General features: G+C 57.8%; 1 protein-coding gene across 2 annotated transcripts in view; it reads right to left on the bottom strand.

Moving 5' to 3' along the window:
• Kcnab2 (potassium voltage-gated channel subfamily A regulatory beta subunit 2) overlaps positions 1-22,822 on the bottom strand; it is an 83,791-nt gene extending 60,969 nt beyond the window's left edge. The window contains exon 1 of one of the 2 annotated variants that reach the window (XM_026386104.2): positions 22,744-22,822. The gene's annotated coding sequence lies outside the window, so the exon portion shown is untranslated. Of the gene's footprint in view, positions 1-2,419; positions 2,539-22,743 lie in introns of those variants that run through there. The other variant, XM_026386106.2, reaches the window with a different exon arrangement.
• Positions 22,823-25,587: the final 2,765 nt, after the last annotated feature.

The raw sequence follows: 25,587 nt of genomic DNA, 5'->3' as shown, positions 1-25,587 counted from the left end.
TAAGCTGGATGTGGCACGTCCATCCAAAGGGACATGACTCACCCTTCAGAGAGGCAGGGAGCTGTGACACAGACTATCAGGTGGAGGGCCCTTGAGGACATTAGCTAAGGAAGCCACCCCAGAGACAAACACTGAAGGAGAGACACCCATGGAGCAGGGTGGCCAGGGTGGGCTGGGGAAGTGGGAGGCGCTGTTTCATGGGACAGAGTTTCAGGTCTACAAGGTGACGGGAGGTTTGGAGACGGGCCGTGGAGATGTCTGCACACCATGAATGTACTTTATACCATTCAACTGTCCTTAAAACAGTTAAAGCAGTCAGACTTACAATGTGTCTTCTCCCACGGTAAAAAGAAGAAAATTGGACAAGAAGAGGAAGTACTTCGTGCAGTCAACAGGCCGCTCTACCCCTGCCCTCGTGGAGACCTATTTAAGCTAGGAAGCCAACTTGGCAGAGACGTTTGCTGGCAGGCCCAGCTGTCACCTCTGACCCCACTTCCCAAATTATCTCCTAGCTGGGGTGGCCTGAGACACAGGGAAGATGGGGCTTCCGGAAAGTTCTATGCTCCTGATGTAGGAGACTGTCTGTCCTGGCATGTGCCTGTTACAGACAAGGCTAGGCACCAAGTTCTGCTTCCATTTCCAGTAGGTGGCGGACATCTCTGCTGGATGGGGGCCACATACAGGCCGAGGTGACACACGCCTCTTGGATCAACCTTGGGTGCTGCTGTATCCTGTCCTCTCAAGCCTACCCCAGAGCAAGGCTGGTCTTGGGACCATCAAAAATCTCCTGCTGAGTGGGGACTGCACAGCAGTTCTCCCGGCATCGAGGTATTTCCCTCAAGGAACAGGACTGAACAAGTCCACTTTGATGGGACTCACAAATGGGCAGGCACGTTTCCCAGGGGGCTCGAGAGGATGCACATTCCTTGGCAAGGTCCCATGCGCGTGGGTCTCGATGCCTCCGGCCTCGGGAACTCTAAGCAGATGTCCCAGCGGGGACAACTGGGATGACAATAAGGTCCCTGTGTGATCTGAGATGGGCTTCCCCACTTTTGCTTGGTAGGGACAATAACAAATCAAGTCCCTCTGTGGTGTGACAGGCCTTCAAGTGTCGGAGGACTCTTGGCCTCGCTCTTCAGCTGGACACTGTCCTCCAGGGTCTTCTTTTCATCCTTTGGCCCCAGGCTTCTGCCTTAAGCCCACACAGTTCTCTTTGGCCCATGCCTTGGATGCGTGGCCGTCACACCCAAGCCTTATGAAACCCTGCAGGCTGGCTTGGTGACTGTGCCCATGGCACATGGGAGCTGAGAAGGGGTCAGTGAGTTGTTAGCCAGTGACCGGGAAGCAGGGATCCAACGCTCCAGTGAGAGTCCAGAGCCCCACGGGCTCAGCTGGCCTTCAGTGGCCTCTCTGTGGAACACTGACCCGGAGGCCGTGCTCTCTCAAGGGTGTTTTCATTCGTCCACATCCTTCCTAAAATGACTGAGGCACCAGGATCCCGACCCGTTGTCAGGTCGGTGGTGAGTGGAGGGAGGAGGCCTCTGTCCGTGCCCTGGGCTGGGGCCGGCAAACTGTTGCAGCCCGACGGCCAAATCCAGCCCATCGCCTGTTTCTGCACAGCCCCAGCTAGGAGAGGTTTCACATTTTAAAATGGGAGGAAAAAACCAAAGGAAGGTACTATTTCATGATTCGTAAAAGTGATACGAACTTCGAATCCCAGTGTCCGCGGAGACGTTCTGTTGGCCCAGAGCCACGCTCGCCTGTCTCGGCTCCGGCTGCCGTGACAAAATATCAGAGATGAGGTGGCTCACAACAGACACACGTCTCACAGTTCTGGAGGCTGGAAATGCAAGATGGAGATGGAGGTGCTCTCAGCTCTGTCCCCGTCACCTATGTCCCTGCCCTCTTCCCGCCTGCCGAGGGCCCAAGGCAGAGAGCAGCTCAAGCCTCCCATGTGGGGCTTCACTTCATGGCCCTGGTTACCCCCCCAAGCCGCGCCTCTTAGGGCCACCCATGGGGAGCTGGGGCTCAAGGCTCGGTGTGGGGCATGGGCGCTCAGCACCTAGCACCTACTTGCACGGTCCCTGGCTGCTGGCCTCTCACACCACGACGGCACGGCTGGGTTCAGATGCACCTCAGCCGACGACAGGGTTGCAGTCTGATGAGCCCCTCCTAACTCGAAAGTGTCCTATGTTGAAAAGGCACCCAACACTGTGATAAGCCCATGATAAAGCTGAAAAGTCGTTTGTTGAAACTCCGCGAGGCAGGGCAGCTTGAAGGTGCAAGTCCAAGATGCGTTCTGTAGAGAAGACCTCAGATCTCGGTCCAGGACAGCGCCTCCACCCTGCTTTACACACACCCTTCCCATGACACACCCTCCTCTGCTGCACCCCAGGCCCCAGGCCCCAGCCCCACCTACCATCCTTGCTTCCCGTGCCGACTCTAGGACTTCTCCTGGGTCTGTGTACTGTTTTGATGAAGCAAGACGACCTGCCGGGAGCTCCTGCTGCTGTCCTGGGCGCACTCCTGGTTACTGGGGTCTGGTTTGCCTGTGTGGTTGACTTCCCAGGCAGCTCCAGGATTCTGCTGAGTTTTTCTTTGACGGGATCATAACCTCCTCTCCTGGGGATTTGACACGCTAATCCACTCTAATAACTGATACCCAGAAGGCAGACCCATTCGGCAGCAGGGTGATTGTGATTGGTAGCATTTGGTCTGTCCCCAATCAAAACCTGGCTCTGGGGGAGGAAGGGGAATGCAATAGATCCACTGGACACTGGGTGGCCTCTTCCTAGGGCGGGGGCGTCCCGTGGCAGAGCCTGGTGTGTGCTCAGCAGTGACATCTCTGTCCTCCTGCCCCAACCTGAGTGGAGGTGGGCGCCAGCGGTCCCCAAAGCCTTCATGCAAACGCAGATCTTTGGTTTAAAAAGCTCCTTGTGTCATTCTGTGGGAGACACGTGCCCAGTGACACATCATATGAAATTTCAAATGCTCAAGACGGGCCAAGTAGAAAGGCCAAAGCTAATTCTGTGCTTGGCTCTGTGGTCCGTGGAAAGGATCCCCTCCCTTGAGAGCGCCGTTGTCCCGGGGGTAGAGGCGTTGCCATGGTCTGAGGTTTGAAATAGCTCTCCATGATTCATGGGAGCCGAGGGACACGGGGCAACGTCAGTGCACCCCAAGGAGAAGGACCCCCAGGAGCAGGTGTCTCTCCCGCCCAGCTCAGTGGAGTCGGCCTGCTCTCCCCTGCCAGATGGATGGGGAATGGAACAGCAGGGGGGCCTGGCGGGTGGCCCATGTGACTGTGGGAGGACCCTTCACTGACAGCCCAAGGGCCTGCAGGCAGCCGGTGGGCATTCCTGACTGAGAAGCATGTAGGGTGGGGCTGGAGGCTGATCACGTGACTAAACATCCTGGCCAACACCTCTACTTTATACAAGACAAACCAAAGTATTGCAGATTTTTTTTTTAAAGGATGCCTCTAAAGCCACAAATAAACATCAGTAAACTGAAACCACACCAGACCCAAACCCAGCATCAGTTGCCCTTGTTCCTGGACAGATGCTTCCCTGGGATGCTTAAGCATATGATAAAGAAACCAGAGATGTTTCAGGCTTTGTGGCTGGTCAGTCCCTGTTGCAACTGCTCAACAGCAGGGTGCAAAAGCAGCCAGAGATGACCGCTGCGTTCCAATAAAGCTTTATTCACAAAAACCAGCAGTGGGCTGGAGGTGTGGGCTGAGGTGCCCTCAGGTGTGATCTGCCCACCTCTCATCACAGTTTAAAAAAAGGTGATGTCCATCCTAATGAAGTGAAGACCCAAGTGCAAATCCTCACGATGCCCTTGGCATCTGCTGCTCTGTTCCTCCAGAAGCTGGCCTCATGGGTGCCCAGCCACAGCCTCGTCCTCTGGGGGTCATTCTGAGTATGGAGGGGAACCTCCCTGGCCAAGCCACCCCCATGCTGGCCGTGAGAGGGCCCCCCGGGCACCCTGAGCATCCTCAGGCTGTTCTTGCTTTCTCACAATTCATCTTGGGATTGCAGGCCTGATTAATCTCTTCCGGAGTAAACACTATAAAGCCGTCTTGCCAGCCCTCTCCACGATGCTGCTCATCAGCAGAGAGGCAGAGCTGGGGACAGCTGCTGCGTGGCCCGGGCTGCTGCCTCTAACGCAGCACTATTTTTGGAGACTGCTTGTGCCTCGTTTATTTCTGTTTGGAGTTGCTCACGCAGACTGCGTGCTCCCTTTCTCTCTCCCGTGCTGAATTAAATGAACACAGCGTTTTAAACCCCGCCTGGGTTACCTCCTATGTGAGTGCAGATGAGCACCTGGAGAGCTCGGCTGAGGAGGGGCCACCTGGCCTCTGCTCCAGTCCTCAGCTCTGTGTGACACTGGCCTGCCCTCTGCAGGACAGAGATGCGGGCCTCGCTCTTTTGGGTGTGGTGATTAGTCTGGTCCTGGGGTAAAGGCTGGGCTTCAGGGACCACACCCCATATTGGACCCCATACTGAATGGCTGGGGTCCAGGACATCCGGGAAGGGCCCTCTGAGTTCCAAGTGCCTAGTGCCATGGTAGGGGAGCTAAAGAACAGCCCCTGACGCAACCTGGGCAGTGTCACTATGCAGGGATCAGTGTCAGAGCTTTGGTGACCTGGTGGCCCCAGGGAGACCTTGGGTAAGGGCTTCATATGCACTCACGCCTTAAGTCTTGCTCCCCAATCTTGCAAGGCTTTGTCATCCTTAGCCACAGAGGACAACTGTGGAAGCTGAGCTTGGAGAGGGTGGGGAGCCTGCCCTGTCACCTGTGAGTGGCAGTTCTGGGGGTCTATCTTCTAAACGTCCTGTGCTCTCACCAGCAGAGAAGTCCAGGGACAAACCAGGGGGCGGTCCTCGTGGGGAGACCAGTGCAATCCGCCTTGAGCTAGGGCTGCCTGGGTCAGCTGGAGGAGGTGGAGGTGACCAGGGGCTGATGGATTTGAGATGCTGGGGCCTCAGAGGTGGCTGGTGGGTCCATGCAGCATATGCGAGAAGACAGGAGTACAGGGTGGCCCCAGGTTGAACTGTCAGCTTCCCAGACGAAGCTCGCAGTGGCGGTGTGTAGCCTGAGGTGCTTGTTGGACAAGTCCTGGGTGCGTAGGCTGCGGGTGTCCTCGGGATCCTCTGGGGCTCCTGTGCCACAGGGCCTTTGCAGGTGCAGCCCCTTCGGTCTGGATGTTCTTCCTTGTCACCTCTCCGAAGAGGCCAACCTGGAGAGCTCCATCCATTACGACATTGTATGTTTTCTGCCAAAGTCATACCTGTCTGTGAAGGCTGCTCACGTGACTGTCCCTCACCAGATGTGAGCCCCAGAGGATGGTGGCACCAGGGTCTGTCCCATTTCCTGCTGAGCCCCTTGTGCCCAGGACAGGGCCTGACAGCTTGTTGGTGCCCAGAGTGTCTTTGCTGAAGGCGCACAGGTGTGCCAGCCTGCTCTGGACGAGCAGCTTTTGGCTTACAGGTAACAGACTCCAGTGAGGCCGAAGCGCAGAGTGGAGGGAAGTGGAGCGGTGGGAGGTCGTGTTCCGGCTGCTCCTCCTAGGGAGGCCGAGGGCGTCCTGCAGAACCCTCTAAGGGCTTTCTTGGCAAGGCTGTGGCCACACAGGCTCCTGGGTTCTCAGGCTAAGATTCAACTCGACAGTCTCTGTCAGGTGTGCAGCCCTCCTCCCCCACCTCAGCATGATGCTGGTGCAGGAAGCACGTGTGAAGAGCCGGGCATCTCATGGCATGTGCATGGACATATGTACACACGTAAATACATGCAGACACACCTCTACCACCACCATTTCCACTACCACCATCTCCACCTCCACCGTCTCTACCTCCACCATCACCGCCTCCACCATCTCCACCTCCACCATCTCCGCCTCCACCATCTCCACCTCCACCATCTCTGCTTCTACCATCTCTGCCTCCACCATCTCCGCCTCCACCATTTCCACCTCCACTATTTCCCCTCCTCCACCATCACCACTTCCACCATCTCCACCTCCACCATTTCCACCTCCACTATCACTACCTCCACCATCTCCGCCTCCACCCTACCACCTCCTCCATCACCTCCTCCACCATCTTCACCTCCACCATCACCACCTCCACCATCTTCACCTCCATCATCACCACCTCCACCATCTCCATCTCCACCATCACCACCTCCACCATCTTCACCTCCATCATCACCACCTCCACCATCTCCATCTCCACCATCACCACCTCCACCATCTTCACCTCCATCATCACCACCTCTACCATCTCCATCTCCACCATCACCACCTCCACTATCACCACCTCCACCATCTTCACCTCCATCATCACCATTTCCACCATCTCCATCTCCACCATCACCACCTCCACCATCTCCATCTCCACCATCACCACCTCCACCATCTCCATCTCCACCATCACCACCTCCACCATCTCCATCTCCACCATCACCACCTCCACCATCTCCATCTCCACCATCACCATCTCCACCATCACCACCTCCACCATCACCACCTCCACCATCTCCATCTCCACCATCACCACCTCCACCATCACCACCTCCACTATCACCACCTCCACCATCTTCACCTCCATCATCACCACCTCCACCATCTCCATCATCACCACCTCCACCATCTCCATCTCCACCATCACCACCTCCACCATCTCCATCATCACCACCTCCACCATCTTCACCTCCATCATCACCACCTCTACCATCACCACCTCCACCATCTTCACCTCCATCATCACCACCTCCACCATCTCCATCTCCACCATCACCACCTCCACCATCTCCATCTCCATCTCCACCATCACCACCTCCACCATCTCCACCTCCTACACTACCATCCCCACCCCATACCTCCTTCTCTACCACCTGCACCTCTACCTCTAACCAGCCCAGAGTCTGCTGCAGTGGCCACACCCAGGTCTGAATGGGTCACCCCATACTACTCAAAGTGGTCCCTAGGGTGGGCATCAGCAGGGAGGAGTTTTCTACCTCCTACACCTCATCTACCTGCATCTTCTGGAAGACTTGCCAAAGACTGGCAATCCTGAGGAGCAAAGGGCCGGGAAAGTCCTCTGCCCGACTGCAAACCAACACTCTCAATGAACCACCCGCCATTTCCCCTGGACTTCCATGGCCATCTCTGGAGAACTCTCTCTATGTCTCTTGGGTTTCAGTCTTGGACACTAGAATGCTAGCTTAGCCCCTGGCACCTGGATTCCCAGGAAAACCTCTCCCCAACTAGGGGGGGGTATGGGGCTAACCTTCCCATCATGGGCTGCCCCATCTCTGGCAAGTACCTCTTCCCCAGCTTGCCCTTGACCTGCACCTGACCTTAGCCAAGGTATTCCACCTGTGGACTAAGGGAACTGGGGCTGACTGGAGGTGATTAGCAGGTAGCCTACAACTGAATTCCTGGAGAATGGCTGGTGACTTATGGCACTCCCCAGGCAGGGGTTCTCTGAGCATGCCTGGTGCACCCCGGGTCCCACTGAGACAGGCCTGGCAGGCAGTATCACCTACTTTTCCAGTTAACCTTTTAAGGATGATTAGTAATGCTGGGTTTCTCCTCTATTGCAGGCACTGAAAATTTCATTTCAAAATAATGATTTAAGTGTAGCCAGGCATGGTGGCACATGCCTGTAATCCCAGGGACTGGGGAGGCTGAGGTAGGAGAATTGCAAGTTCAAAGCCAGACTCGGCAGCTTACTGAGGCTTGTTTAAAATACAAAGAGCTGGGGATGTGGCTCAGCGGTTAAGCATCCCTGGGTTAAAACAAAAAAGAAGTATCAATGACTAAAAGGAAAATATAAACTAAGAAATAGGATTGGTGGTGTGTACCTATGACCCAAATCACAAGAGGAAAGGCCAATGATTGAAGTGTAAGAAATACTTGCCAAAGGCAGATGGAGACAGAGAGATGGAGGAAGAGGATCAGAGACAGAGCGACAGAGAGAGGGAGAGCAACCGGGTGCCAGAGCAGGCTCCATGATCTCCCATGGCCCTCGTGACCCCATTCCCAGCCCTCCCCGAAGGCATGGAGCCTGCACTGTGGGACCGCGGGGCAGAGAGTAGATTCCAGGTCATACGCCATTGTTTTTCTTAAAACTAAACTTACGTCCCTTTTCTGTGAAGGTGTGCCAGAGTTCCTCCATTATAGGAAGCTGACCAAGAGAATCAAGGGAGAGACCAGAACCCAGGCAGGACAGCATGTTCTGGGGCAGCCCTGCCTCGAAGCCTGGTGGGAATGGGGGTTCCAAGTTGGGGGCTGCATCTGACCACAGATGGGCATCTGCACACACACGAACACACGCATGTGCAGATGCACGTCCACTCAGCCCACCAGCCAAGCTGGGTGCCTGATCATCTACCAGAGGTGCCGTGGAGGGGCTCTCCCTGCCTACCCAGCCCTTCACCTCAGGCCAGTGCCAACTCTGTGCTTCCTGCCTAGGGAAGGGGCTGAACCTCAAGGCATAGTGGGCCCTGGGCAGCCACCTGCTACTCGGAAAAGCAGATGCTCCAAAGGACGGGTGACGATCGAGGCCCAGGACTCCACGGAGGGTGGGGTGCCCGGCCCCGCAAGGCCATCTGGTGGGCCTCAGACTCGTCTCACGCATGTCTAGGCAAGGCCCATCTCCACATGCTGGCCAGGGTGGAGCTCACCACGGATGCTCTAGCTTTTGTCCCCTTGGCGTGCCTGTGTCTTGCCTTCGTGGCTCTCGCTGTGGCCACTCTCTGAGGAATGGGGCAGGGCTGCCCAGGGCCTCCTTCTGGGGCCCAGGCCACCATCACAGGACACCTTCTCCAGGTGGCCCCATGCCTGACTCTCCTGCAGAGGGGCAGCCCCTCTGCCTGGCCCAGTGAGATGCCTGGGGCTGGCGGGCAGGGACAGCGCTCAGGACAGTGAGAGCCACTCCTCAGGCTGCCACTTCCTTGGCACAGCCCTCGAGGTCCCGGGGACACCAAGAGCAGTTCTCAGCCCCTCTGAGGTGGGGGGCAGCAGGTCTTGTCCTGAAAGATTCTCAGAGAGGGTGAGTAGAGGGTCCAGGGTGTCCTGTCCTTGGGAGCAAACAGGCCACTAGCAGGGTGAGGGGGACACAGTGCAAGGAGTGTGAAATCCAAGCCCTGCCCTTCACATCAGGTAAGAGTCCCCTGCAGGGTGGACGGCCACCTCCAGGACTCCCTTGCCCCTGGTGCCACAGCGGGGTTTCTTGTGAGGCAGCACCCCTGCCCCCCACTTGCCAGCTCACTTGTGGGGGGATAAGCAAACCCAGAAGACTCTGCTGGCACCTGCAGCCTCCCTGGATGGAGGGGACCCTGCTGCCACCGCTGCAGCACCTCCTGCCCCACTTCACAGTGGTTGGTGTCTACCTGGCTGCAGCATCAGAGACGGAACCTCCATATCTCGCCAGATAATCGATGAGGGAGGGAAGGTCGTGGGGCTGGGGGGCCCAGAGGACATGCTGTGCCCCTTGCAAGGGTGAGAGCAGCAGGGTGCCCAGGCAATGGCTGCAGAGCCTGGGTCCTCCCCTCCTTCTGGTGCATCCACCATAGCGGGGATAAAGAAAATGCTGAGCCTCCTCCTCTGGCCAGATGGAGAGCCTAAGTGAGCCAAAGCAGGAAAAACCCAGATGGGGGTGGGGAGGAAATAAGAACCGTCCCAGGCAGTGCTGAGCCCCAGTGCCTGACTCAGCAGGGAAGGGAGGCTGGGGGATGTCCAGCCCCCGCAGACCAAGGGATGGAGGATGGGTGGAACCGCTGTCAGCTGCTGCCTGTCTTCACGGGCAGACGTGGTGGGTCTTAACTGCTTGTGCTCTAGGGTGGGGGCAGGAGGGAGAAGCTGGCATCCTGGTATTTCTGAGATGGGCACTTTTGGAGGGAGAGTCACTTTACATGGATGGCCATGTGGCCTTGTCCCCCTGCCCCCTTGAAGGCTTGGGGCCTCTCCCCCTCTGAAGCTCTGGACAAACCCACACCTGAGGAGAGAACCCATATGTAGCAATGGGGCAGGGGGTCCTGCAGGCGAAGTGGCAGCTGCTGCCATTGCACCCAGATGACCTGAGCTTCTGGCAGCACCAGGGGGTCTGCTGCATTGGCTGTGGTGATGGCGCCTACCTCTAGGTGCTGTGTGCAGGACACTGGTCAGTGTGTCCAGGCACCTGGCTGGGCTTAGCACTGTCCTGGTAGAGAACGGGGCTGGCTGCTCTCGGCCCACCCGCGTCTCATGCCAGCCTGAGCTCACCCGTGAGGACCGTGTTCACTCAAGAGCTCTCGTTACTGGGCAGGTGCAGTAGGGGGACCTCAGTCACAGCCTCTGGAAGAAAAGGGGGGCAAAGGCCTTGACTCCCTTCTCAGGGGGGAGTTGGAAGCTTAGAAGAAAGGTGTGGCCTAGTAGCACGTCTCAAGACTCTGCCTCTGGTGCATCGTGCCACTCTATCTACTAGGTAATGCCAAGATAGAGGCCTTCCCCAAGTTTAGGGCACCCATCTGTCCCCTCTAGGGGGCAGCACAGGCCGGCATCCTGGAAACAGGGCCACAGGTTGAGAGCCCCACCTGTTCCTAGTGGGGTGCTATGTCCGTGTGACCCCCACCACTGCCCCCTACGAGGGGCAGGCCTAGTCTTCTTGTTGCCTCCCGGGGCTGCTGAGCTCTCTGAACCAGAAGGGAGTCCTGCCTTCCAAACCTGCCAGCCAGAGGAGGCAGGGGACCCACCCTGGATCCAACTCCTGGTGCTTAGTCCCAGCTCCAGGCCCCATGGATGGCTTTGTACGGGTCGTGACCCAGCACGAGCCTGCTGGATGCCCATGTCCTGCCGCTCCACCCTCACTCTTTGGCCAGCGACACCTGGTATCCAATCCCTGCCAAGGAGGAAGAGCCACCACCTTAGAAAGAGCCAGGGAAACTTCCGGAGGGAGCACTGGGTGGGGGTAGGAATCAGAAACCTGCTGGAGTAGGTTGAAATGTGTCCTTGGGTACATCCAAGCCCTGGTGCCTGTGAAGGTGACCTTATTTGGCAAAAGGGCTTTTGCAGATGTTTCAGGTGAGAATCCTGTGATGAGATCATCCTGCTCTATGGTGGCTCCATGTCCAACAACAAGGTGCTTACAAGAGGCAGTGACAGACAGGATGCATGTGACAATGGAAGTGGAGCCTGAGGTGGATGAGGGGCACCAAGGGCTGTGGCAGCCTCCCGAAGGTCCCTGCCCTGCCCACATGGCGATGTTGCACTTCTGTCCTCCTGAACTGCCAGAGAGTGAATGGGGCTATTTTGAGCTTGGCCGTTTGTGGTACCAGGAAACGGAGAGGGCAGTGCCCTCTGGTCCACAGGGCATGCATTCCAAGGCCGCCAGGGGATGCCTGGAAGCCTGATAGGACTGAACCTTGTGCAAGCCACGCTTTCTCCTGTACTCCTGCCTATAATAAGGTTTAATTTACAAACCGGGCACAGGAAGAGATGACCACAGTAACTAATGGTAAAATAAAACAATTACAATGCAATGTCATAGAAGCCACTTCAACCTTATGAATTGTTCATTTCTGGCAACTTGCATTTGATATTTTCAGACCAAGTTTGATTGAGGGTGTCTGCAACCTCAGGAAGGGGACCACGGGTAACGGGGTGCTGCCGTGTACCCACCTCGCCTCGCCAGCCCTCTGGCCCTAGCACGATGGAAGGAAGCACAGAAGGCACCTTCTCACGGGCAAGTCACCCTGTGTGGGGCTCTGCTCCCGCCCTCTGCTCCCGGCCTCACTTGGGGGGAAGGGTAAGAATAGATAACAAAGGGCTTCAAAGAGGATTACTGGCCCATCACCACGTGACAGGACAGAGGCATGAAAGATTAATATCGTGCCCATGCGGCACACCAGCAATCTGAAAGCCAGCTTTACCCACCACATCCATTAAAGCCTCCGCTGAGTAAAAAGATCCGCAAAAGAAAACCATCAGGCCCTGCGCCTTCGCCACCACCAACTACAGGGAAATGCGTTTTTCAGTGCTGGCGGGGCCGCACTGAGGCTGCTCCACGGAGGGGCGGGTTCTGGGGCACAGGGAACCCGACTTACACCAGGTCAAGCGAGGAAGTGAGGTGAGACGCTCGGGAGCGTTCTCGGCAGCCTCGCTTGGAAGAGTGAAAAGATGAAAAAGTGTTTAGCATGTGTTGGGAAAGCAGGAAAGCACGCAGCCCTCCCATGGTCTCCCTGCTTGGGAAAGTCCTTGGGCTGCTACGGTAGTGGAGGACTCCCAGGTGTCTCTGAGGCGGACAGGGGAGGGGAGGGGCCTCTCCCATGATCTCTGCCTTTTTTTTTTTAATTTTTGTTTTTAATTGTAGTGGGACACCCTATCTTTAGTTTATTTATTTGTATGTGGTGCTGAGGATTGAACCCAGCGCCTCACGCATGCTAGGCGAGCGCTCTACCGCAAGCAGGGCCAGCTGGGGGCCGGGCCACACCTTCCTGGGCTCCCCCTGGCTGGCTTCTTGGTGACCTGGCCCAGGAGCAAGGTCAGGGGAGCACTTGCCTCCTTAACAGGGTGGGCTAGGACTCGGTGGTTTAGGACGGGTCCCATTCTAGCTCTGCCCATGGCTAGCTGCGGGACCTCAGGCCAGGTCTAGGACCTGTTCTCACCTGTGAAGAGGCAGCTGTATGAGGCAGCTGGAGAATTTAGAGGAAAGGAACATAAGATATGAAGTGGGGTACCCCACGGAGAGTTAACCCGCAACAAGGGCCCATTGTCAACGAAAGTAACCATGGACAGCGATCATTATTGCCATCTTGTCCTGAGCACCTCCCAGAGTCAGATGACACCCGACTCACTTCCTGCAGCGAGGGCAAGTGCTGTCAGCAGTCCAGCGTCCCATCCAGGCCTGGAGGCCTGGACTTCTGCTCTTAGGACCTCAACCTTCTTTGCTCTTGGGAACCCCAGATCTGGACCCCTTGGGAAGGCTTCTGCAGTTCAAAGGAATCGGCTGCACATAACTAAGTGCCTCAGTTGTAATTCAGAGCAGCGTCCTCCTTTCTGGCCGGGCAGCACCCAGGGCTGAACCTGTTGTGTGGAAACGCCAAGAGGCCAGGAGGAGGAGCTCATCCATCCAGACTCCAGTAGGCAGGCAGCCTGTGTCCCTCAGGGTAGGAGGCCAGCTGCAGGACTGTGGCTGCCTCGGCATGCAGGTCCCACACTTGGCTTTGGTCACCTTCAGCCTAGAGGCATATCCTGCCTCCTGCCATGTCTGTGGCTACCTCTGTCCTGCCTTGGGCATTGCCTGGTATTTGGGCGCTGGGTTGGGGAGGTACCTTGGGGAGGGTCCCTCAGTGGTGTGGTCCACCTCAGGCAGGCCAGGACCACCTAGTACTTCTGAGGATTCTGAAGGCTTCTCCCTGGTCCGAGGAAGCCTGTGCCTGAGGCAGCGGATGCATGACAAGCCAGCTCCTGGGGGTGGAGCAATCAGAGGGGAGGCGAGAGGGCAGGGGCAGCTGCGGCTTTCCTTGTTCCCTGAGCACACAGTAGGAACTGTGGTCTTCAGCTCTCTGCAGCTTGGAGCCCTGGACCTTGACACATGGGCACAGAGGGCTGTGGCTATAGCTTAGTGGTAGAGTGCTTGCCCAGCAGGCACAAGGCTCTGGGTCCAATCCCAGCACCCCAAATAAAGCTCTGAGGAAGAGCACTTGCCTAGCATGCATGAGTCCTGGGTTTGATCCTAGGCACCACGAAATCAGCCAGCCAACCTACTGATTAAGCAAGCAAGCAACCAACCAACCACACATGGGCACCAAGAGTAGTCCTAGGAGGTGAGTGCAATGGCTCAAAGGGCCTGGGCACTTTTAAGTCTGTGGAATCAGCCTGGGTCCAGTGAGTGTTCACTCGGCTTGATGGGGGAGGGGTGGGGAGAGTGTGGATTTGCATGCATTCACGGCAGGCTGCCTTTTGCTGATAAAAATCATCATCAGTATGAGGGTCCCCTTGAGGATGCACCCCAGACCACCTGGTTTGAAATGGGGAGCTGGGGTTGAGGGGTGGGGCATGGAGCAGGGTCTGGGGGGATCTGGTATGGGACTGATTTCTGCCCTGATCCTTGGGACAGGGACAGGCATGACCCATCCTCATGGAATTCCCCATCTGGGAGGGGCTGAACATCCGCAGAAGTCACTGCTAAGGGGAAAGCTTCTTGAGACCTCTGGGATGCCGAGAGCAAGTATGGGTTTCCCCAGCCTCAGTTTCCACCTCCCTGAAACAAAGGGACTGGGTTGCAAGCTTCGCAGATGTGAAGAGCCTGAAGGGACCTTCCTGGGGGTGCTGGCTGCAGGAGCTCAGGACCCAGCCCTGCAGCACCCAACAGAATAAGCTGGATATGGGCTGCATTAGGGACCAGAGATTCTGAGCCTGGGGACAGGTGCCCTCTTGTCCCTTCCAGGGGCTGGAGGGAAGGACCCCTGGCCCAGGGCTCCCCCTACTTGCTGCTCCCCAGGGAACCATGTGAGATACCCTGGGGCCCAGCCAGGCCTCGGCACCCACACGGCCCAGCAGGTGGCTGGGCCACGGCGGCGGCTCTCCATGGTTGCCATGGCTACCAGCTGCTGAAGGGTGGGGAGAAACCCTCTCCTCAGCATCTTCCAGCAGCACCCAGGGGACTTTGCCAAACCTTCTGGCCATGGGTGGGGCAGGGGTGAGTGCCCAGTGGGGCCCAGGGCTCTGTGTGCATGTTTAGGAGATGATGGGCATCATGGGCAGCCAGAGTTCCCTGAGGGTGGCACAGGGAGACTTGGGGCCTTGAGGAGGGGACCTGGTCAACTCCCCCCACCCCACCCATGCAGGTGAGTGACCCAGTACAGCCACAGGGAGGCTGCCCATCTTCCAGAGATGCCCAGGCCCCAAGACCTTTCCTCCACAGTGCCGACACCACACGCTCCTCCTCTCCCCTTAGTGCCCAGCTCTCCTTGCCTCAAGGCCACCTCCCAGCTCCTGGTTTCAGGCCTGGCTCCCTCTCACTCCCCGTTTCCTGACCATGCTGTGTGGACGCTGTTGTGTCATGCCCACCAGAGTGCAGACGCTTCTGTGGTGGCCCGGGGCACCTCTGTGCTGTGGACCATAGTCCCCTTCTCCACCGCCACGGCCTGGCGCAGCAAGTTCACCCGCACCTGTCTGTGGTCCACGAGGAGGGGGCGGAAGACGACAGCCTGCCTGTGGCCAGCCTCGGCCTCCTCTGAACAGGCCGTTCTGTGGGGAGCCTTGCTGTTTTTCCAGGCCCTTCTTGACAACTGTTGTATGCACCAGGAGGGTGGGGGTCCATGCCCCCGAAGCTGGCCCACAGGCTCCCAGTGGCTTTTCCCAAACCTATCTTTCAGCATGAGGAGAAAGCACAGCAGCACCCGAGTCCCCAAGGTGCCCAACACAGGACAGCTGATGTCCCCTGAGCACCGCTGCCTGGCCAATGAGCGGGATGTCAACAAGGAGGCCTGCGGTCCTCTGGTGAGGAGCGAAGCCCAGCTGTGCGCCCGAGGAAAGGGCGACGTTGAGTCTGAGCTGGGCTCTGCGCATCCTGCTCCAGGCGCCCAGTGTCCTCTGCGGGGCAGAGGGGAAGGATGGCTCTGGGCCTCCTGTCCGTGACACCTGAATACCTCCTGGCCCGGGTGACTAAAAATACCATGTGTTTATTGCCAGGGAAAGACAATACCCCCTGGGGGTGAGGAGCAGGATCAGAGGTGGCAGAGCAGGGAGCAGGGAGGGGTGCCACAGGAGGTGTCTTCACAGAACATGTGGCGCAGGTGGGGTGCAGCGGGGGGCACTCAGTGAGGGCCAAGAGAACACACAGAGTGCAGACAGGGTCTGGGTATGCACGCAGTGACAAGGGTCTGCTCTTGCACACAGCTCTGGCTTCTCACAGCAGACAAGCCTTCGGGTGTCTGCATCCCTGAATAAACCTCATTCCAAGGGGCCTGGGGAGCTAACAATAGCCTCTCCCTGAGCACACACTGGGATAAACGCACAATTTTAGATTTAAGGCTGACAAAAGCTAGCAGGTCATTCCAGTGGAACGTGGGCTTCACATGTTCCTCAGAATTAAAGAAATCCCAAGCTCTTCTTGCCGGAGCTTTCAACCATCAAAGAGCGTTTTCCGTGCGCTGCTTTAAGAAGCAGAGGCGGGAAAGTTCACCCACAGACCAAAATAGCCAGGAAGTGTTCTCAAAGTGTAGTCTTGGAACCCCTGAATCTGGGTCACAAGGAACTGTGAATGATGAGCCTGCCCAGCTGCCCAGGACCTTCCGGGGGCTGTCCATGCTGGGCTCCGAGGGGCTGATGGGCACGATGACTCGGCCTGTTCTCACTGCTCTGAGGATGCACTCTGCAGAGCACTGGGGGCTGAGCTGGGCCCGACAGTTCATGAATGTCCCCAGAAGTGTCCTCCGTAAGGGCAGGAAACAGAATCATGCATGGAAGAGAGAAGCGACAGAGGGCAGGCGGGAGGGTGTTGGGGGCTGGGCCTGGGGGCAGAACAGTGGTTTCCTTCCCTTCCTCATCTTTCCTCCCCTGGCACTTTTCTCAAGGCCGTTCAGGCAGCAGAGTGACCTCTGGCTTTGGCTCTGTCTCCCTGAGTACCAGCTCTGGAAGGTCATGTTGCCTGTCAGGGCCTGTCTCTGAATGGGACATACAGGGACCAGGACCTTCAGTCGTCACTCCTGGAGGCTGGCTTTGCTCCCGACTCAGTGCAGACTGCCTCCTCCACGGCAGACCCTGTCCCAGCCCCAGGGTCTCCCTCCTCCTGGGCTCCAGAATAAGCCCGTGTTCCTCCTCCTTGACCTTTACTTCCCCTTCGGATTCGGCACCCACACCCACTCCCTGCACTGTCTTGCACACTCTTCTCTCTGGACACTGAGCCCCAGGTGACCCTGTCCACTGTCAGGGTTGTGACCCAGGGATGACTGGCAGTCACCCAGGTCCCACCTTTCCTGAGAGCCCTAGCCCTCCCTTCTCGATGCCGATGGGCACGTCGGCAAGCGCAGGACCCAGCATGGTGCTTGCCATCTGGGGGTCCCCCTTTCCGCCTGCCCTGCTTTTTTCCATCTGTGCCACCCACTGGACCCCCTGAGAACAGCCTGGGAGCCTCTGGGGCTCCCTCTCCCTCCCCGTCCCATCACTGTCCTGCTCCACGGGGGCTCTGGCCTCCACACCGTCATGTTCTGCCCTTAGTGGGCCTCTGGCCAGGGCCCAGCTGGGGGTTCCTGCAGGGACCCCTCCCAGCTCTGCCCATCATAGGGTGTACATCAAATGGCCGCCACCTACCTCTCCTTCCCCATTAACAGGGGTTTCTCAGATTGGGACATGCGGTTACTGCTGGCCTTTCCTGGCTCTTGCCCCCAGAGGCTAGAGCTGGGGTCTGGCTCACCGTCAGCCCTCACATGTCTCCTGTAGGCCTTTACCTGTCACCATGAGGTTTATAGGTTTTAAATTTATTTTATAATGAATGCACTCATTAGAATATCCGTGTCCACGCATCCTAGTTACTCCTGACTCTCCTACATCTGTGAGGGGTGGCCCAGACCCCACTTCCAGAGCCCCTGCTACCATGAGAGCTCAGAATGGCTGAGCTCCAGGGCGGGCGCTAGACCTTCCACCCGCGGCTGGGACCGACAGCTCGTGGACATCAGGGTCTGAGCTTGCTCTGAAAGATCATGAAGCTGCCCAGGGACGGAAGATGACAATACATCTATGAGAGGGAGAGCCATGGGCTAGGGGCCCCCTTGTGCCCGTGAGCTGCTGGGATCAGACAGCCCAGTGTGCACACTGAAGCCAGCAGCCTCGTGGGCCCTCCAGGCCTGAGGCCAGGGCAAGGCATGACCCTCTGTCCAGGGATGGGCTCTTGCCTACTTTCTTCTCCCCTTCACCCCTCCTTTCTACCCTGGGTGCAGGCAGCTGGGCTGGAGTGTCCAGGGTTCCTCCCAGGACCAGGTAGCCGCTCTGAGAGGTCTGGAGCGGGTTCATGAACTGACTCAGCAGGAAACCCAAGCCCTGTGCTCTGGGTTTCCTGGGGCTCGGTTGGGCTCCAGGTAGGGCTGTGGTTGGGGCTTAGTCTCTTCCTGGAAGTGGAGCAGCTGACATTTACCATCCTGCTCTGTGTCGGGGGTCTCCAATGCAGATAAAGGGAGGCAGGAGAAGGAAACCAAGTGGCTGAGAGGACACAGTGGTGAGTCTGCCCTGATAACAAGGACGAACTCTCCCCTGGGACAAAGGCCCAAGGCTGGTGGCAGAGGACCCCATGGACAAGACTCCTGAGTGTACAGGAGCCAGGAAGTGGCTCACTTAGTGGGGAGGTCACCTGTGTGATGGGTGGCCTGCTGGTTTGCCTTGAATCTGGTGCAGGGACCTGGTAAGGAACATGAGCCTGGTGCCAGGGTTTCAATATGTCCCCCAAGTTTCATGCACTGGAAACTTAATTCCCCAATTCATATGTTGACGGGTTTTACAGGTGGGGCCTTGGGAGGTAATTAGGATTAGATGGGGTTGTGAGGGTGGGGGCCCCATGGCAGGGCTGGCGGGTTATAAAGCAGAGAGGACTAAGCTGACATAGGCTTGTCATGCCGTCATCTGATGCCTGCCACCATGTTGCAGTGCAGCAGGAAGGTCCTCGCCAGGTGCTGGCACCGTGCTCTTGGCCTCCCTAGCCTCCAGAACTGTGAGTTTTTAAAATCACCTGGCCTCAGGTGTCTTGTTATAGCCACAGAACATAGACCGAGACACCCGGCTTTTAGCTGCTGAGGTGGGTGATGGATTTCGGCCACTCGGCAAGATCAGTGAGGAAGGTCCTTTCAACTGGTCTGGAGATCAAGTGGGAAGTGTAGGAGGTGGTCCCCACCCTTTCTCCATATTTTCTCCTTTTCCCAATTCTACTTGGTCTGCAAAGGGCATGGCCTCAAGTCAGCCCACCTGCAGGTGCTGGTGTGTGCAGCACACCAGGGCAAGTGCCAGAGAAGCAGGTGAGACAGGGACGGGGGCTGGCTCTGGGACACGTGACACACCCAACCACACATTTTGCATCCCCAGGCCTTGGGGCTGACCACAAGGTCATTGGCAGAGGCTGCTCCCGAGATCCTGAGTAGCAGGGTGGGATGGGGATGAGGAACCAGGTGAATGCTGGCGGCAGGACCCAGGCTGGGCTGGCTCAGAGCTGTTCACGTGCTGTGTGGGAAGAGGAACAGAAGTGCCACTGTCTGAGCTTCCCAAGATACGGTGAAGGGCGTGAAGACCTGCAGTAGCTCAGGTCCACCTGGGCAGGAACTCCCATCTGCCAATCCCTGACCAGATGGAAAGCCTCAAGCCAACACAGAGTGGCCGGAGGAAGACCAGGGTGTGATGTGCCCTTCAAGGGTGTCTCCTCTTTTCCTCCTCAGCACCTGCTGAGTCAGAGAGCCTCTCTCAGTGGCACCAAGGACCCATCTCTTAACAGATGCACTCTGAAGATGGGCAGAGGAGCGTGGCGGGTCACTGAGGGGAGAACATTTCTGAACCTTCCATTTCACGAGGAAGGAGTTTCCATATCCCTTGAGGCCTGGGACTGCATCCTGACTCCTGAGCACCCAGGGAGACTCACCCACACAGAGGTGAGGACTTTTGCCATTTGCTACACGTGCTGGAAGGCAGAGGGATCGTTGCTACAGAGTCCTGGCCTGGAAGGAAAGGTTCAAGGTGGCCTGTGGCTACCCGGTGCCTCAGTTGCCCTAGGCAGGGTTACACCAGGCCCAGAGGGGAAGTACAATTCCACTGTGGGGAGTCCCCTCTCCCCTCCAGCCTTGGCTTCCCACCTCCTCTCTAACCACATGGCCATCTCTTTGACAGTCATGAACAACAGACAGTGTACTTGTGAGGTGACCTCCCAGGTCAGCAGGACTGGAGTCCCTGAGAACTCCCTGGGGTGAGTGGCACCTCCCCTGCTCCTAACAGTCCCTCTAGGGACATGGACACACCAGAGGACACTGACTTTTCCATGAGTGTCAGCAACACCTTGACAGAGGCCTTCCCAAAGCTGATCATCTCTTGGGGTGTTGGCTTCCTCCAGCTTGGGCATCCATGGCAGTGAATTGGGCCTAAATAAGTGGGAAGCACAGAGTTTAACCCAACTCCACTGTGGCCTCTGTGTGACCTTGGGGAAGCAGCTGCTCTCCAGGTTTCCACTTACTCCTCCGAGACGAGCTGATTGGCTGTTGGTTGGCCAAGACCCTTGCAGCTTTAGGGTCTTCACCCCTAAGGGTGGGACCTCCTGGCTGCTTAGGAGAGGGGTTGAAGGAAGGAGTGAGGTCTCTGGCCCTGGACACCTTCAGAGTCAGCCCTTCCCCAGTGCTGCCTGCTGTTTTGCCTCCTTATTCAGGGATTGTGGGAAAAGGCTTTTACTTTGGGGCCTTTGGCGATGTAAAGATCACTGAGAATTTAGCCAAGGATCAAACATACACTGCTTCTGGCCAGGGTCCCCAGAAACGGAAACATGGTCCCCAAGCTTCTAGGAGTACTCCTTCCCTTGACGCAGACTCTGTTTGCCCAGTTGCCATGAAGAGCACCAACAAACACCAGGAGCCCCTGCCTCCACACCCTCACTAGAAACTGCCAATCAAACTCTGCCACTCATTTCCTCCTGAATCACTTGGGTTTAGAAGATTGAAAAAGGAAAGGACAGAAAGAGGAGCCAGCCCAGTGTATGGAAGCCCTCCTGAGCTGGCAAGCCCTCAGAGCTCTCTGCCCTCCGGCTCACCAGCACCATGCCTGTGTCCCACCTGCCCATCTCCTGTGGGCAGCCAGTGCTGTGCATGCTTCCTGCAGTCTAGGCTCCATATTCAGACCTGCAAGGGTTTTGAACACTTACGCATGAAAAAGGTTTCAGGCTTTTCCACGACACTCCTCTACCCCATTGTTTGGCACAGTCCCTGGGTCCTGATCAGTGCCCATAAGGCATTTATTTGTTGACTGGTGTAGCAAAGAGAATAAGATGCATCTGTTTTATAAGGAAAGTCTCCCCCAGGCTGCTTTTGAGGCAAGGATGTGCAGCAGAGCAAGCCCAGTCAGTGCCATGGGGCCAGCATGTACCTGGACAGTGTTCCTTGGCAAGGCTGCACCTTGGGCCTGATGGACAGGACCTGGGGAGTCGGTGCACTCTGAGGAGCCCACTTTGTGAAAGCGCAGGGCCATGATCCCAGGAGCTGCCCATGAGCCTGGGCTCTGCAGCAGACAAGTCTGCCAAGTGCGAATCAGGTGGACAGATGCGACTCTCCACACACAATTCCCTAAAGCCTGCACAGCAGGGCCTGACTGCAGCTTCATGAGCAGAGTGGGAGCTGCTCTTGGCATTAGAAGGGGGGCTGGCATTTTTTGAGGGGGAGGAGAAGTTGCAGAGAAGGAAGAAATCCTGAAGCGACAGACAGTGGGACAGCTGTGGCCTGAACTTGGTGTTCTTGCTCCTGGGATGTGGATGTATTAATTTCCATAAATGCTCACAGCCCATTTCCCCAGGAGCTATTACTTATGTCATCTCCCCTTGGATCCAGTTCAACACACAGGGCAGACAAATGCAAGGGGAGGAAAAGGCAACCCCCGCTGGTGGGTCCCATCTCCGGTCTCTCTCTCAACCAGGCAGATTGAATCTGTTTTCTAAGTTGGCCCTGTTAAACCTCAGAGTCCAGACCACCTGCCTTCAACCGGGTCCCCATCATTCCAGGAAGCAAAGAAAGTTACCAATCCCAAAAATGCTGAATCACAAAGTGAGCCTGAGCAGGAAAGTGGGGGTGGGGTGGGGAGAGAGATGGTGGCCAGGAAGATAGGAAAGGGTGCATGGGGACTCCCCGCCTGGAGCCACCCCAGGATGCTTTAGGCAAAGTGTAGCCCTTTGGCAGCAGCCCCCCAAGACAAATGCCAGGAAGAGTGAGCAGGAGGTGCCTAGAAGGGAGGGTGGGCAGGTGGGCAGGTACACAGGCTGCTGATACTGCAGTAGGAAGCTGTGCAGCAGTGGAGGCTCTGCATCCTGCAGGGGCAGCAGCAGGTAGGGAGATGGAAAAGTGCTTGGTGCCTTCTCCTGGAAGGGCCTGGACAGGGGGAAAAAGCTGCTAATGAGAGTAGGGACCTAAGGATGAAGTGGAGGAGTGCAGAGTCACATAGCCAAAGGAACTGGTGCAGAAAGGGAGTGTCAAGGTCCTGCGGACCAGGGCAAGTGGAGAGAGAGTGCGCGTGCGAGAGAGAAGAGATTGAATGGGCTGGGAGCACAAGAGGTGAAAGGATGGGGTCAAGGGACAGGAGAGACAGTGGCAGGCAGCGAGGACGAAGGATTTGCCCTGAAGAGCAACAAGGATAGAGATGGGGAGGTTCGGAACTGGGAAGGCTCTCATCGGGCTGCGCAGAGGCCGAGAGAAGGGATAGGAAGGATGGAACGTAGCGGGAGGTGAGGCTGCGGAACGGGAAGGGGCTGAGCTGAGACCGGGATGCAGAAGAGGGATGAAGTTTGGGGCTGGGGTCGGGGATGCCAGCTGAAAGGTCAGGCGGATAACAGGGAAGCAGAGAGGATGGAATGGGGGAAGGGAGATGATGGGGAAGGAGGTGAGGAGGCTGGAAAGGAGGTGAGAACGACGCGGGGGCAGGGACGTAGGGCCGGGAAAGAGGAGATGGAGAGGGACCACGGTGCTCGCCGCCACCCTCCTGGCGCAAATCCTTGAAAAGCTCGGCCGGCTGGGGTCTCCCCCTGCACTCACCTGGGGGCTCCAGCTCCAGATCCCGTGCCCCGCTCCGGATCTTCCTTCCCGCCCTGCCCCTGCGACTTTAGCTCCCCCGAATCCCGCTCGCTTCGGCAGGTTCCGCCCGCAGCATCTTCACCTCGTGGGACGCCCGCGGCCACGCCCCTGACAGAATCTCATTGGTTGTTGTTCACGCCAGTCACATTCCCATTCGCTGAGGATCGTCGTCCATGCAAATCAGGACGGGCCCATCCCCACGCTAACTGGCTAGTGTCTGCAGAGCGGAGCGCGCAATTTGGGTTCTGATTGGCTCCGCGGTCCTGACGACAAAAGTGACGCGAGGCGGGTTCTGAGTACGCGGCGCGTTGCAGACTTGGGCTCCTTGCGGGTGGCCGCGGGGTCGGGCGCGTCCCTCGGCCGGTGCATGGACTTGCGAGGCCTGCGGTTTCGCTGGGCACCGGCCACCGGACCTCCTGGTCCGTGGTGCGGGAATTTCCTGAAAGCGTGGGCCCAGTGGCCCTCGGCGTGGCTGTGGCTGGCCCGTCTCCTAGGTAACGCTGCCCGAGGCGGGCGGAACCAAGTGGGCTGGCGCCGCGGGGGAGGCTGGACGAGGCCTGGAGTCACGGGTGGCCGCAGAGCCGGCCAGGCCTCCGCGCCTCGCGGTGAGGGGTTAAGCCCGGCCCCGGCGTGGAGGCCTGGTGCTGGCGGGGCGCGGAGGCGGAGCTCCTGGCGGGGCCCAGCCCGCGTCGGTCGCACCCTCTCCCTGGCCTTGACAGTTGGTGCGGCCCGGGCGCCGTTAGGCGCCGAGGGCTCCTCCCGGCTCCTCGGGGCTGCTCGGGGCTGGCTCTCCGGCCCTGCCCTTCCTCGGCCCGGTGCGCACCGCAGTCCGCCTCTGTGTCCCTCGGCCTAGCCCGCGCGCGTCCATCCCTGGGCCTGGCCCCTGCAGCCCGCGTTGCGCCCGCCAGGCCCTGGCCCTGCCCCGCCCCGAGCGCGCGCCGCCGGGGCCCCGCCTACCGGTTCAGACCTGCCGCCTGTCCGCCGCCGCCGGAGGGTGTCCGCCCGGGTGATGCGCGAGGCTCACGTGGAAGTCTGCGGAGAAAGTGGGACTCCCGCCCGTGCAGTGCGGCAGGGGGGGTCTCTGTTCCAACCCCGGTTCCGACGCGGTCGGCCTGGGCGGCTTCTCGGGGCCCTCTCGGGGCCCTCTCGGTCCTGCGCGCTCCGCGGCGACCTGTCTCGCCTTGCTCTGCTGCGCGTCCCGTGGGGACGATCCGCGGTGCTGAGGACCGTGTGAAGGGGGACCGCCAGCAGCCCCGGGTCAGACCTGTCCTCCCCAGAGCCTCCAGGGCGCCTGCCTGCATCTCTGGCCTTCGGGTCTCTGCTCGGAGCCTGGGCCCCTCCCTGCCCCTGGGACTGCTGCTGGAGGAACTGGAGCCTAGCCTGCCTGGTTCTGGTCACTCTCCTGGGATGCGCGCCTCACGCCTCTGACTGCTTGTCATTCTCCCCCACAGGATTTGAGATTCTCTGAAACAGCACCGGTTTTAGTCAGCTTTTTCGCCACTGTGACCAAAACACCCGACAAGAACAATTTTAGAGAAGGAAAAGTTTATTTGGCACTTTCGTGTCCTAGGTCTCAGTCAATAGATGGCCAACTCCATAGCTCTGGGTCGGAGGTGAGGCAGAACATCATGAGGGAAGGATGTGGAGGAGGAAAGCAGCTCAGGACATGGCAACAAGGAAGCAGAGCTCTCACCAGGAACAAAACAGGCACCCCAAAAGCATGCCCCCAGTAACCCACCTCCTCCAGTCACACCCTGCCTGCCTGTGGTTTCCATCCAGCCAGTTAATCCACTCACTTGGATGAATGCAGATAGGTTAAGGCTCTCACAACCAATCACTTCACCTCTGAACTTTCTTGTAAGCTCTTGGGGACACCTCATATCTAAGCCTTAGCAGGACCTTTGACTGTTCTTGGTCTGGAACACAGTAGGTGCTTGGTAAATACTCATTGAACAGCCACAAACTTCAGAAGACTCCACGGCCTCAGTTTTGTAGATTGGAAACAGGCCAGGTGGGTGGGGGTCTTTCCTGATGTTGGAAAGACTGGTCTCTGCACCCTGGGCCCCTTGGCTTCTCCTGACTTCCTGACGGGCAGGGAGGGGTGGCCTGGCTATAATGACTTTGGGGTGGGCATCACTAGTCGTGTGGCTTTAGGCTGGCCATTTAACCTCTGCAGTCTCAACCTCTTCATTTTTATACTCGGGATAACGGGAGTACTTATCTCACAGTTGGAATAATAGATGTGGAAATGTTCGCGGGGCACTTGGATTCAGGATGGAACCCTCCCAGTTTTCTCTTTCTCATGTTCATCTGGCCCCAGTGGCCCTCTGCCTTTTCCCAGGGCATTTCTAAAAGATCCTTGCTGGGGACCCAGTGCTGACCTCCCAGTCTTGTGTGTGGCTCTGATGTGTGCAGTGACTCTCCTGTAGAGGTCTGTTGGGAGCAGGTGGAAGTGAAGACAGGGTGTTCTCTGAGGAGGTGGCCAAGTGGGGGAGGGGAAGTGAGAGCTGCCTAGGTTCCTCCTCTCGGGGGTCCCGTGTAGCACATGTTCCTTAGACTGTTGCTGTCCTGCCTCCCCCACCCAGCTTTAGCCAGGTGGGCACAAGTCCTCTCAGGGTGCACTCCCTCTCCCAGCCTGGGTGTGGGGCAGTAGGGGCAGCGAGGGTAAGGCAGTCTCCCGGGTGGGTGGCTGGCACTTTGCATGCTCTTTAATAGTGGCTACCAAGTGTGGCACTGTCCCTGCTGTCACCAAGGAAGAGAGGAGATGCAAGTGAGGTGACTGGGCCCTCTGGAGCCTGCGTCAAG

The sequence above is a fragment of the Urocitellus parryii genome, chromosome 11 (assembly GCF_045843805.1).
Source record: "Urocitellus parryii isolate mUroPar1 chromosome 11, mUroPar1.hap1, whole genome shotgun sequence".
Lineage (NCBI taxonomy): Eukaryota > Metazoa > Chordata > Mammalia > Rodentia > Sciuridae > Urocitellus > Urocitellus parryii.
This window is presented reverse-complemented; position numbering and strand designations above follow the sequence as displayed.